Genomic DNA, 13,519 nt, shown 5'->3' on the forward strand with positions numbered 1-13,519 from the left:
CCACACGATCCACACTCTATATTAGAAGATTTTTCTAACAACCAAGAATTTGGCTTCACTCACTTTATGGCCTAAAATAAAAGAGGAAACATATATTATATAGACTTGACCTAAATCTATAGTCTCTTACGTTGATAACATCATATCAAAGTCCATTTTTCTTTATGTTTACATTATCAAATCGAAAACGCTTTCAATTTCTTGATGACATTCAAACTTCTTTCTCACGACCTCCTTAATCATAATTGTCACGTCCTTGTATAACATTACATCAATTATCGTTAAGGTATGGTTGATTTTGGAATTTGAAAATTTTATCACGGTTTTATTTAAAAAAAAAAAGATTTGGTGAGTTAAAAGAAAAAGAAATATAAGTTATTATTTTCTCCTTGTCGACTAATATGAAATTTTTGAATGCACTAAAAACACGACATACATTTCTTGTCTGTTCGAAGATTTTAAATAAAAATTATTTTCATTGAAATAAATTTTATGTCAATTTATTAAATGGTTTGGATTTTTCTTTAAAAAAATATTTAACAAAAACTCGTTTGATAAAAAAATATTTGATATGAGAAATGTCTTTTTTTATAAGAGTTGGAGTACCTATTCACTCTATTTTAATTTCATTTATTCTTTATTAATAAAAAAATCTTGATAAAATATTACACTTTAAAATAATGAAAATTTTATGAGAATGAAAATATTATAAAAAATTTACATATGCATATATTTTAAAATAATTATTTTCTTGTTATAAAAGCACTAACTTCTAGTAGCAGCAGTATAGTATTTATAATTTTTATTCTATAAACTTTAATATTATTTATTTTCAATTATTACACCTAAAAATGGATTTCTCTTTTAAGTTTAATATGTTTATGCATATTAATAGCAACGCAAACTAATATATTTAAATCATATATTTATAAATGTAGTTTTATATTTGGGCACGCACATATACCTTAAAAAGACAAATTAATTTTAGAAATCGAATTATTAATAATTCTCTAAAATTGAAATATTCATAACCATAACTTTTTAATGAAATTAGATTGCTACATATTACAATACTTATTGGTACTCTATATACTTCTATTATTTTTATTTATTTATTTATTTTGATTAAAAAATGGCAGATTAATCTATTTTTAGTACTTGACGAACCTCGTTGATATTTATTCTACTCATCAGATCCAAACCTGAGGCTATGAAACACAAAGGCCCCCCTCTTAAGAAACTCATCCAAAGACATTCTATTCACTGAATATTTGACAAGGAAAAGGATGTTTTGTTGATAAGGAAAATGATGAAAAAACTTAGATTAAGCATAGTTTTGCATTGGTCAAATTTGACTAGTTTATAAGTGTAGCAATCACATGCATGTTTTTTTGTAAGAAAAGTAAATGGAAAGAAAGATAATAAGATGGGTGCATGTACATTCTGGAAGCAAAATTGTGATTTGAAGCTGAATTTGTATGAGAGAAAAAAAAAGGGTGCATGTACTTGGGGATACCTATAAAGAGAATTGTCGATTGAAGCTGATACATTCCAAATTTGATAACTACATCCCTCACAAAATACAACAGCTTTGTTTGTTGATTTGTTTTTTCTTTTTGTTTCTGAGATCGAATATTAGCTGAGTAATATGTAGGGTAAAAGCAATTGATTCACAATAGGTGTTTTTTTTATTCTAATTACATTGCAAAAAAATCATAAAATTAAAATAAAAATTAATTTCAGTGACAATAAATAATTAATTACTTTATTAACTAAATTAGATACTATTTTATAGATTAAAAAAATATTGATATCTAAAGTAGTTTCTATTATTAGTAAAAAATTATAAACTAATTATAAACTAATTTCTAAATTGATATCTAATTTAGCTACCAAAGTTTTAACTACTAATTACTTGTGATATACCTGGAGGTAGCCATGCCTTCTTCATCTTATAGTAGTTATGTTTCGGCTGCTTTGGGTGGTGTTGGCAGGGGTACCAAGGTACCTTGTAAATATAACTAGTTCAGACTCTAGTGACTCTGGGAACACGAGCATGTCCTTTCAAGTGACTCAGATGATTGTTGGAGGGGAAAATGTCATGATAGTGATGTATTTATGTCATGACCAGCTATTCGTGGGAGGATTCCTGAGTTTGGGAGTATATCTCGAAGTATCGACAATCTTCAATGTTGAAGTCGTTTGCTGATAGAATGAAAATATTGGTCGATGATGTTTTGGACGAGATTGTGTCCCTCCACAAGGGTAGTGTGTTGGATACGGTTTGCCTTGTGCGAGAAGATTCGTTCGAGGACTTTTTCTTTTTCTTTTTTTTTGTTTGTTTAATAACTTATATGCATATCTGGTTTCCCTTATATAGGTTTATTATGGAGGTGCTTCAAATTTTAAATGTTGCACCAACCCAATTGCATCCTAACAGTTGGGTAGTGATCCAGGCTTTCCACCTGCTTTTCTTGGCATTGAGCCTCAGGCTATCACTTCGATCTTTTTACATTTTTATAACACTAGGATGGGAGATTGGGTGGGGTTGTTGTCTCTAGTCAGTCAACCAAGAACTTGTCTTTTCACGCCTTTTATATCCTCGTTTAAATATTTTAAATGTGAATTTTTTAAAGTAGTGGTAGGGTAAGAGGGTGGTTAGTATTTTTACAAATGGAAAGACCCCTTGGCTCCCATTTTATTGGACAAAGAATTTGGGTTTAATAAGTGATCAAGGTCGCTAATGATCACGGAGGACTTGGAGGTATTAGGTAATAGATGAGCTTCCCCGAAGGATCACCACCCAACTTCTCTTAAGGACATACTTATCCCCGAAGGCCCGTTCATTGAAAAGGCTCCATTGTGAGTCAAAGTTTTCAATTCTAGCACTCGAGATTTTCATAGTCGGGATATCTGCTTGGCTAATAAAGTCTCGGTTAGCTTGAATTCGACTAAGCAAGAGTTATATCTCTCGACCCCATTTTGACAAGCTTCATAATGTCTTGATGGAGTTATGCGCTTAGACCTTTGTTCTCAGCAAGTGCATGAGCACAAGTTTGAAGAGTTAGAGGGATGTTGCTGAAGTCAAGAACTTAAAGGCTCAATTGGTCGAGTCGGCTTCATCACTCAAGGTTGCTTGGAGGCCAATATCTCTATCTCCGCAAGGAACAAAGACTTGGAGACTGAGTTTGTCCTTACCAAGCTAGATGCGGGCAACTGGCGTCAACAATGTCGCTTTGCTGAGGCGAAGGAGTAAAGTTGGCCACCAAGGAGGTTGATATGAGTTCCTTGAAGCAAGAGTTGGAGGTTTACGGAGAACCAAGTGCTCGAGCAGCATGATGCCGACTTTGGAAAGGTTCTCCAACAGGTCACCTTCTTCTATAAGATTCCTCTTGATGTGGAGAATTTTGATGTGGGGATGGATTTTTCCTAGGCAAGCTTGTGCCAATTAAGGAAATCCTGAATGCCAAGGACGAGTCGGCTAGGTCAGGTACTCTGGGAATTGATGAGGCAGATTTATGACTTTGTTTCATGTAAATTTTATTTTTTTGGGTTGAGTGTAGGGATCTACTTTGAAAACATTCGACTTTATAAGATATCGGCTAGTCAGTTTTGGCTAGTCGGTTAAACATATATATGAGTATGGACTTTGATTTTTTGCAGATTGTTCTTTAGTGGTATCATTTAGTCATTTTTCTATTTCTTTTGTATGGCTTTAATCGCTTTACAAACATTTGACTTTTTACCCTTTATGTAAGATCTCAACTAGTCAGTTTCAGCTAGTCGGTTACACATATATGAGTATGGACTTTGATTTTTTGCAGATCGTTCTTTAGTGATATCGTTTAGTCAGTTTTATATTGCTTTTGTATTGGTTTTAATCACTTTTGTATTAGTTACCAACTACTTTAGATTCTAAGGTTGGTAGATAAAATCTTGGTAGCTAATTAGATACCAATTAAGAAACTATTTATTAATAATAAAAACTACTTTAGATACTAATAATGTTTTTAGTTTCTAAAATAGTAGCTAATTTAATCAATATAGTAACTAATTATTTTTTGTCTTTAAAATTAGTTTTTATGCAATGATTTTCTTATAGTGTGGATTGTACAAATGATTAAGTCGGCTCAGGTCGATCCAAATGCCTCCTAATCATGTTTTAAGTGTTTAAGAGTATAATTTGTCTATTAATAACGTTGTTAGATCTTACTTGCAGGTAAGATCGAGAGGATACAGTGCACCGACATGTTGAGAGTCCAGATGAGTGTATGACCTCTCGGCACTTGAGCTCTCGGTAGTACAATTAAATTTGTTCAAATAAAATAAAAATAACATTTTATTTGTATAACTTAGGATCTTATTTAAAATTAATATTTTAAATTTTATGTTGTGGAGTTTTAGAATACCAAATTGTTAAATTTTTAACTTTGAATACGACTTACGAAAAGATCTTTTTGGCACTGCGTGCTTGTGTATCACGAGTATGTCCCATTCATCGTTGGGTTTCCTTTTATAACACATTCGCATATAAATAGACTTTTAGCTTTCTTGATTGAATTCACTGTATCATACCAATAATAGTACGAGGAAACTTCCTAGTGTCGTGTTTCAATTTGGTATTAATCCTTCAACATAGCCAAAGGAATAAATAGTTTCTAATATTATTTTTATAACATTAATTTAGTCTACTATTATAAGACATTTTCAACCAATTTCCCTTAAAAAGATTAGATATATATTCATTTAAAATAATAAATTTATCAGTAATATGTAATAAGGGCTAAGTATCCTGAAATATCTCCATTTTATATATTTTTTTGTCAATAAAAAAAAAGTAATACGTATTGTTGTTTCAAAATTATATTTACATATTTAAAACTAAAGGAGTTAAGAAATACTTAGTATATGTGAGTCTTTATATTCTCAAATAAGATTAAGAGTGAAAATATTTTTTTATAATTTATTTCAAATCTTTAACCAAGGATAATTTAAGAAAAAAAATAATCAATGAATTATTAAATCATAAGGAGTGCTATAAAAATAGACGGAGTGATTTATTGAAAAGGGTCAAACAAATAGGCACAAAAAGAGTAATAAATTTTTTTCTTAAAATTTTATGAAAATAGTTTCATTACTATAATAGGTTTCATCTAGTATAGTCCACTCTTAGAATTATCTATTAATGAGTATATATATATTATTGAAGTACCTTTTTTTTTTCTTAGTAGGTTCTTTTCTATGGATTTTAGTATATTTTTCTCATATTTGTTTATATTTTTTTAATAATATTTTTTTATATGGTAAGAGATCATGGTTGAAATTTGAACTGTTAGCTTAAGTGTAATGTCAACTTTTATAATAAAGACTAACATGATAACTATTTATAAATAGAAAAAAACATTATATGTTAGTTCTAAATTATACAGTGAGTAACATACATTAGTTTAAATTGAATAGTGTTGTTCCATTCAGATTAAATCAATGTTTTTTTTTGCTAGATTCCACTACATTGATTACATTCAGAGCCAGTGTAGTTGTTCTTAGAAAAAAAATGAAATATTATCTTTTTTTAGTTGTTAGAAGAAGAAACTTTTATGTTGAGCTATGAATAAAGATGAGTTCTAGAAGAGGACGAATGAGCACTCAATGGAAGTCTAGTGTAGTAAACAAATGATGAGTTATTTTTGGAATAGATCCTTAATTTGAAAGAAAGAGAAGTATTGTGTTATAATATATTAGTCCCTTTTAGTAGACATATTATTATATAGGATTTATTAAAGTCACTATTAATATAACAAAAGATAAATAATAACTTTTATAAGAACTTGTTATGATTCATATTAAATTGGAGATAAAAAACAAAACAAAAAATATTCTTTTAGGATGAACGAGCTTTATTGTTTCACAAAATATTTTGAGGTCTTTTATACATATTGAAACACAATATTTAATGTATGTTCATTTTTAAAAATTGAAGCATGTTTAATGCGAACTTCAAATTTTAGTGTTTGTTTATAAGTAATAAAAGAAAAGGGTTGATGCTTATAGAAATTTTAAACTTAATAGTATAGATTGGTGTACAAGGGTTACTGCAGAGATTGGTGTAGGAAGATGAATGTTGAACAATAAATAAATTTATCCAACAATTTTATTATTTAGTATTTGGAAATACTGTTCACTTAAATGAATTTGTCATAACCATTTTTGTTTGGATCTAATAATATGTGGAAAAGAAAACAAGCGAGAAAAGGTGAGTTGCAAGGTTTTGACGTGAGGAAGTGTGTGGAAATCACACATTTATTAGGTCACCCGCTATCGGAAGTGTGTTGGAAATCACACATTTATTAGGTCACCCGCTATCGGGCCGTTATAGGTGTTGGAAAAAACGGGTAATTTCCCCACTAAAACAGAACACTAACAAAGCTACCCGACAAATAATATTGAATAAAAAGAACGGAATAATAAAAGAGATAAAGAGGAAAAAACACACCAGAAAATTGTTAACGGAGTTCGGCCAATTTAGCCTAATCTTCGAGCACACCTGAAACAGCCCGCTTTCATTATTATGGGAGAAGATATTACAAATTGGGATATATAACAGTGAAGGAGGAGATGTTAATTTATAGCCCTCAAACCTCCTTCCCAAACAATGAACCCACCGATGTGGGACTTGAGATTAAGCCAAAATCAACAAATCTCCACCTTGGCTTAATTTCAAGTCCTACCTAATACAAATCTTCTCAAAACATAACAAAAACAAACTTTGCAGTGCTTCAAATTTGCGCCTCCGAGCGCCAACTTCAAATGTGCAAGATATTAACCAAGTCTAAACAATGTTCAAACTTGGCCCTTGTAACCACCTTGGTGAGCATATCTGCAGGATTCTCCGTAGTGCGAATCTTCTGGAGAACAATCTCCTCTTCTTCGAGAATCTCATGCACAAAGTGATAGCGAACATCAATGTGCTTCGTTCGTGCATGAAAGACTTGATTCTTTGCTAAATAAATTTGCACATGGGACTTTTGCCATGTATTCTCGTCCTTCATCAGTCGTCGGAGATAAACGACTACTCAATTTCAAATGAGGAGCAAGTGGGGTACTTACTTGTTTTGTATCTTCGTGTATACCAAAACGTTGTAGTACCTTCTGCAAATACTGCTTCTGTGACAGCCAAAGTTTGCCCTTCTCTATGTCCCTGTTTATCTCCATGCCGTGAATCTTCTTGGCTTCCCCCAAATCCTTCATCTTGAACTCTTTACTCAACTGAGCCTTTAACCTGTCAATCTCAACTTGGCTCTTTGTTGCCATCAGCATATCATCAACATATAAGAGTAAGTAAATGTATGAACCATCTTCAAGTCTGCGCAAATACACACAGTGATCATATTTGCTTCTCTTGTACTTCCGATCCTTCATGAACTTATCAAATCGTTTGTACCACTGTCTCGGAGATTGTTTCAGTCCGTACAACGATTTGCTAAGTTTACAAACCCAATCTTCTTGACCAGCAACCTTGTATCCTTCTGGTTGAGTCATATAGATTTCCTCCTTCAAATCATCATGTAGGAACGCGGTCTTTACATCAAGTTGAGCTAGCTCCAAATTCAACTGTGCTACCAAGGCCAACAAAATTCGAATGGAGGAATATTTAACAACTGGAGAAAATACCTCATTATAATCAATTCACTCCCTCTGAGCAAAGCCTTTAGCAACCAACCTTGCCTTGTAGCGAACATCTTCTTTATTAGGAAATCCTTCTTTCTTTGCAAATACCCATTTGCACCCAATTGTCTTCTTACCTTTTGATAATTGTGCCAGCTTCCACGTCTTATTCTTCTTCAAACTGCATCTCCTCTTCCATCGCACCTGCCCAATTACCACTCTCTGAACTCAGAATGGCTTCTGGGTAAGTGGATGGAATGTCATCAACAACTGGAAGTGCATAGGCAACCATATCCATGAAACGAGCAGGCTTCTGGATATCTCGTCTCTGTCTACCAACTGCAATTGGCGCTGATTGCTGTTGAGATTCTTGGGTATGGACCTCTTCCTCATCTGACTCTTCTTTTGCCATAGGAGAGTCACTTGTGGTATTTCATGTTGGGATCACCATTGTTTGCTAAAACTTCACCTGCTTCCGGGCACACTCCACCTGTTGCGGAGTACTGTTAGCTCCTTCTGGATTTGCCTTCTTTAACATGGCAGATTCATCAAAGGTAACATCCCTGCTGATAATCGTCTTCTTTGCCTCTAGACACCACAAACGGTATCCCTTCACTCCAGGACTAAAACCCATGAAAAGAGTCTTCTTTGCCCGTGGATCTAACTTTGATTCAATCACATGATAATATGCAATAGAACTAAAAACATGCAAAGAATCATAATCAGTTGCAGGTTTTCCAAACCATACCTCTAACGGGGTTTTGCCATCTATAGCAGATGAGGGCAAACGATTGACGAGATGTTGAGCGTATGTCACAGCCTCACTCCAAAACTCTCTGCCTAACTCAGCATTAGACAACATACAACGAACTTTCTCCACAAGTGTCTTGTTCATACACTCCGACACCCCATTCTGCTGTGGTGTTTTTCTAACAGTGAAGTGTCGAACTATGCCACAATCTTGGCATACCTTCAGAAACATATCACTCTTGTATACTCCTCCATTGTCTGTTCGGAGAACCTTAATCTTCCTTCTTGTCTGGTTTTCAACTTGAGCTTTCCACTTAAGGAAAATTTCAAGCACATCATTTTTGTTCTTCATAGTAAACACCCAAACTCTCCTGGAAAAATCATCCACAAAAGTGACAAAATAATGCCTACCTCCGATTGACGGAGTCTTGGCAGGTCCCCACACATCTGAATGCACATAATCTAGAATACCTTGGTATTGTGAATTGCAGTGCCAAACTTCACTCTTCGTTGTTTTCCCAGAACACAATACTCACAAAATTCAAGTTTGCAAGCCTTCATACCTTTCAACAATCCCTGCTTGGTAAGAATTTGCAAGGATTTCTCTCCAGCATGTCCCAAACTCATATGCCACAACTTCGCTGCCTCAGCATCCTTCTTAGAGCTAAACGTTGTTGCCGCTACTGTCCCCACCACTGTACTACCTTGATAGTAATAAAGATTGTTCTTCCTCACGCCTTTCAACATCACCAGTACTCCTGAAGTTGCTTTAAGAATTCCATCTCGCATCGTCACAACTAGGCCTTTAGATTCTAAAGCCCCCAATGAGATGAGATTTTTCTTCAACTTTGGCACGTACCGTACATCCCGCAAAATTCTGGTGGATCCATCATGATTTCGCAGCTTGATTGAACCTATCCCAGTTGTCTTACATGGATTATCATTACCCATGTAAACAACCTCGCCATCAAGTTCTTGAAATTCAAAGAACCATTCCCGAATGGGACACATATGATAGGTACAACCTGAATCCAATATCCACTCATCTGGATACGATGATGCTGAAAGTGAGACAATTAAAGATATATCTGATTCCACATCACTTTTGCATTCTGCAACATTTGCATCTTGCAGAGCCTTCCCTTTCTTCTGCAGTTTTGGACAGTCTTTTTTCCAGTGTCCTTTCTCATGACAAAAAGCACACTCATCTTTGGCAACGGCTCAACCTTTAGACTTAGACCTCCCTCTTCTCCCCTTTGTTTGACTTTGCTGACGACCTCTTGCCACCAATGCTTCTTCTGATGTTGTTGATTTGGTTTTCATCTTATCTTGTTTTCTCAATTGATGACTATATAAAACAGAACAAACAGCATCTAACGACACATTCTCCTTCCCGTGAAGGAGCGTAGTCTCCAAATGTTCAAATTTATCAGGAAGAGTTGATAACAATATCAAAGCCAAATCTTCATCCTCAAACTTCACATCTAAATTCAACAGGTCTACTACTAATTGATTAAACATAGTGATGTGTGCATTCATAGTAGTACCTTGTTGGTAGTCAAATCGGAACAACCTTTTCTTCATCAGGAGCTTGTTCTGACCACTCTTCTTCAGAAACTTGTCCTCTAATGCCTTCCACAGTTTGTGTGCAGAAGTCTCAGTTTTTACAGCATACTTCTGCTCTCTAGATAGGCAGGATCGAATAGTTCGGCATGCCAACCGGTTGATGATGCTCCAGTCTTTCTCCTCTACCTCTTCTGGTTTCTCTCCTTCAATAGCAATATCAAGACCCTGCTGAAAAAGAGAGTCCAAGACCTCTCCTTGCCACATGCCAAAATGTCTAGTGTCATCAAATATTTCCACTGTCGAATTTCAAAGTCGACATCGGGAACCTCGACCATGGTGACGAGGAGCCTGACACTCTGGATACATCCTTCACTTCTTCTTCTTAATTTGCCATTACAAACTCAAAATATAATATTCAATATTACAAATAATTTCAAACAACCTAAGGGCGAACCTTTGGCTCTTGATACCACTTGTTGGAAAAAAGGGGTAATTTCCCCACTAAAACAGAACACTAAAAAAGTTACCCGACAAATAATATTGAATAAAAAGAGCAGAATAATAAAAGAGATAAAGAGGAAAAAAACACACCAGAAAATTGTTAACAGAGTTCGGCCAATTTAGCCTAATCTCCGAGCACAACTGAAACAACCCGCTTTTATTATTATGGGAGAAGATATTACAAATTGGGATATATAAAGGAGGAGATGTTAATTTATAACCCTCAAACTTCCTTCCCAAACAATGAACCCACCGATGTGGGACTTGGGATTAAGCCAAAATCAACAATCAGACTACTCATAATATGTTATCCCACGCACGAACTGTCACTCTCGGTGTAAGAGGGGTGTATTGCAAACCTCAACCTTATAAACCGGTTTTATAGGATTGAGTTAGGCTTAAAGTACAATTCGTAATAACATAAAATATTTGAATGATGCACCATTTAATATAATGACCAAATGAGTTTAAAATTTATTTTTGTATGTGCAAAAGTTCATATAGCTTAAGAATCCATAACAATTATCTTTCACTCTTAAATTATTAAGAGTCTTTTAAAGACAAAATAATAACAAAAACATCAAATTTCAAAAGTTTGTTGTACCTAATATAGAATGATTAACTTTAAAAATATTATCTTAATGGATTTGACATCACAAAAAAATATTAAATGTAATTCTTATTTAGTCTCAAAATTCAATAAAAGATAAATACATGCATTTAAAACTAAGTACTAAGTACTGAAAGATTGAAAATTTTAATTTTTTTATTCAAACCTTGTTATTTCTTCATTTGTAATTTTGATTTTGTCAAGATCCACATAATTTTGTAAAATTTTATAAATACATACAATTCTTTCAAATTCTTACAACGTAAATCAATTATAATTTACACTGCAAATTTTAATCATAAAACCCTTTTTAAGAAAAATCTGAAAAATCATTCTTAGCTACTGTAAATCTGCAAAGACTTTATCATTTTAAAATCCTAATTCTTAATATCCATCCAACCATATTTTGAAAAAATAATTTGTGGAGTTCTATTTGATTTGGACTCCTCTTACAAATTTGATTTGACTCCTAATGAAAAGGATAGTGTTTAATACAGAGAATTATTAACAATTCAACCTATCGTGATATGTCCCATGTACCTGTCAAACCAACCAGCCATTGACATTTTAAAAACTTAATATTAAAAATTCAATATTTAAAATAAATTATTGATATTATTTTTTTATTAAAAATATCTGTTTAAATTAATTTATAAAATAACTAAAAAAAATCCATTTTGATAGAGACTAATCCATCAATCCTCCAATTCACCCTTTACCAGGAGATCAAAATATGTAGGGTGTTTCTTTCTGCATCCCTACATTTATGAATTGAGAAAATGAATTTTGGGGGATTTTAAGAACTTCTTGTATCCTATTAAAAATGTGAATTGACAAAATATGTGAAGTTTTAAGAACTCAAACAGAGTGTCTCCTTCTTTATTATTTTTGTTGTCACGGTTCCGAGGAAGCAAATATAATTTTGGTGATCTTAGTGTCATATCAGTGAACATAAACAAACATGTGTGCTTTTCAGCAGCATTGCAGTGATTAGTGGGTGGTGTTAGAAGCTTTGTATGTCGAAGAAGAAAGGTAAAGGTTTTTTTTTTCAAAATTGGTAATTCCTAATATTTGTGGCAATAGAAAATATAGAATGAAATGAAAGAGTGCATGCATATTACATTTCAGAAAGGGCAAGTTATAACATTTTCCCATAAAGAACCGTATGTAATCATTTCACAATATTCTTTTCAGAACACATTTTATGAATTTCATATTTACCATTCCAAAAGTTAAAAAATATGTTCCGAAAAAGGGTATTCCATAATGGTTATTTTGTCTTTTGGATTTTCTATTCTAAAAATATCTTTTGCTTACATAGCGCTCTTATTCTGGAACCATCCAAAACTGTCAAGGACAATTTGAGTATTTCAAAAAACGTAGGGGTGCAGGAAGAAAAATGTACAATTACAGGAAGAAACACCCAATATGTAGTTCATTTTAAAGGGAGTTTCTTCCTGCACCCCTATGTTTTTCTTTTTGCACTCCTATAATATTATGCAAAGACAAAATTATCTTTGTTATTTTCTAAAAACCCTAAAATGCACCCAACTATTCAAACTCTACTCTTTCTTCTTGTGCACAACACAGACCTACACCTTTCTCTATCGACAGACTTACAACTTTCTTCTTCCTTACGCACAACAGACACCTACACCTTTCTCTATCGCACAGACCTACATTTTTCTTCTTCCTTACGCACAACACAAAGTTACACACAGGAACCAACGCATTTCTCTTGGTGGTGGTTCGATGGTGTCTCTACGACGACTCTCCATTTGAAAAAGAAAGTAAGTAAAGTTATTTTATTTTATTTTTGAATTAGTAGTTCCTTTTGTTTGACTGATTGTCATTTCCACAATACGTCCCTTGTGATTCTGGACAGAGTATTCTGCAATATAGTCTCGAATTGAATGATCCAATTTTTTTTGGATAGATATATCTAGAAGTTGTTCGAATTTTTGAATCAGGAATGAGATTTAATTATTTGTATTCAACTCTTTATGTTGGATGAGATTGTCTGCTTGTTTAAGTCAAAACCAAAATAAGCAGTTTGTGCAACTTCTTCAATTTCTTACTCTCAAACTCACTCATTCTATCATATAAATTTCCTTTCTATTCATACACATGTCATGTACTGAGATTAAACTTTTCTACATAAAAAAAATAGCTTTTCTGTTAAAACTCGCTTACATTCAAAATTATATTTACAAAATGGGAATCCACAATGTGTTTTTTATTTTCAGAAGCGTGATTCCATACCATAATATAGTCCTCGACTGAGCGATACAAAAATTTCCTAGATAAATTCATTCGTAGCACAATCTCAAATCCTAATTTTCAAGAATCTAAAAACTCCATAACTATCTACCTTTTTAAAAAAACTCAATTTTACCTCTAAAAACCAACCAACACTTCGGTAACACA

The sequence above is a fragment of the Phaseolus vulgaris genome, chromosome 10 (assembly GCF_000499845.2).
Source record: "Phaseolus vulgaris cultivar G19833 chromosome 10, P. vulgaris v2.0, whole genome shotgun sequence".
NCBI classification, from domain to species: Eukaryota; Viridiplantae; Streptophyta; class Magnoliopsida; order Fabales; family Fabaceae; genus Phaseolus; species Phaseolus vulgaris.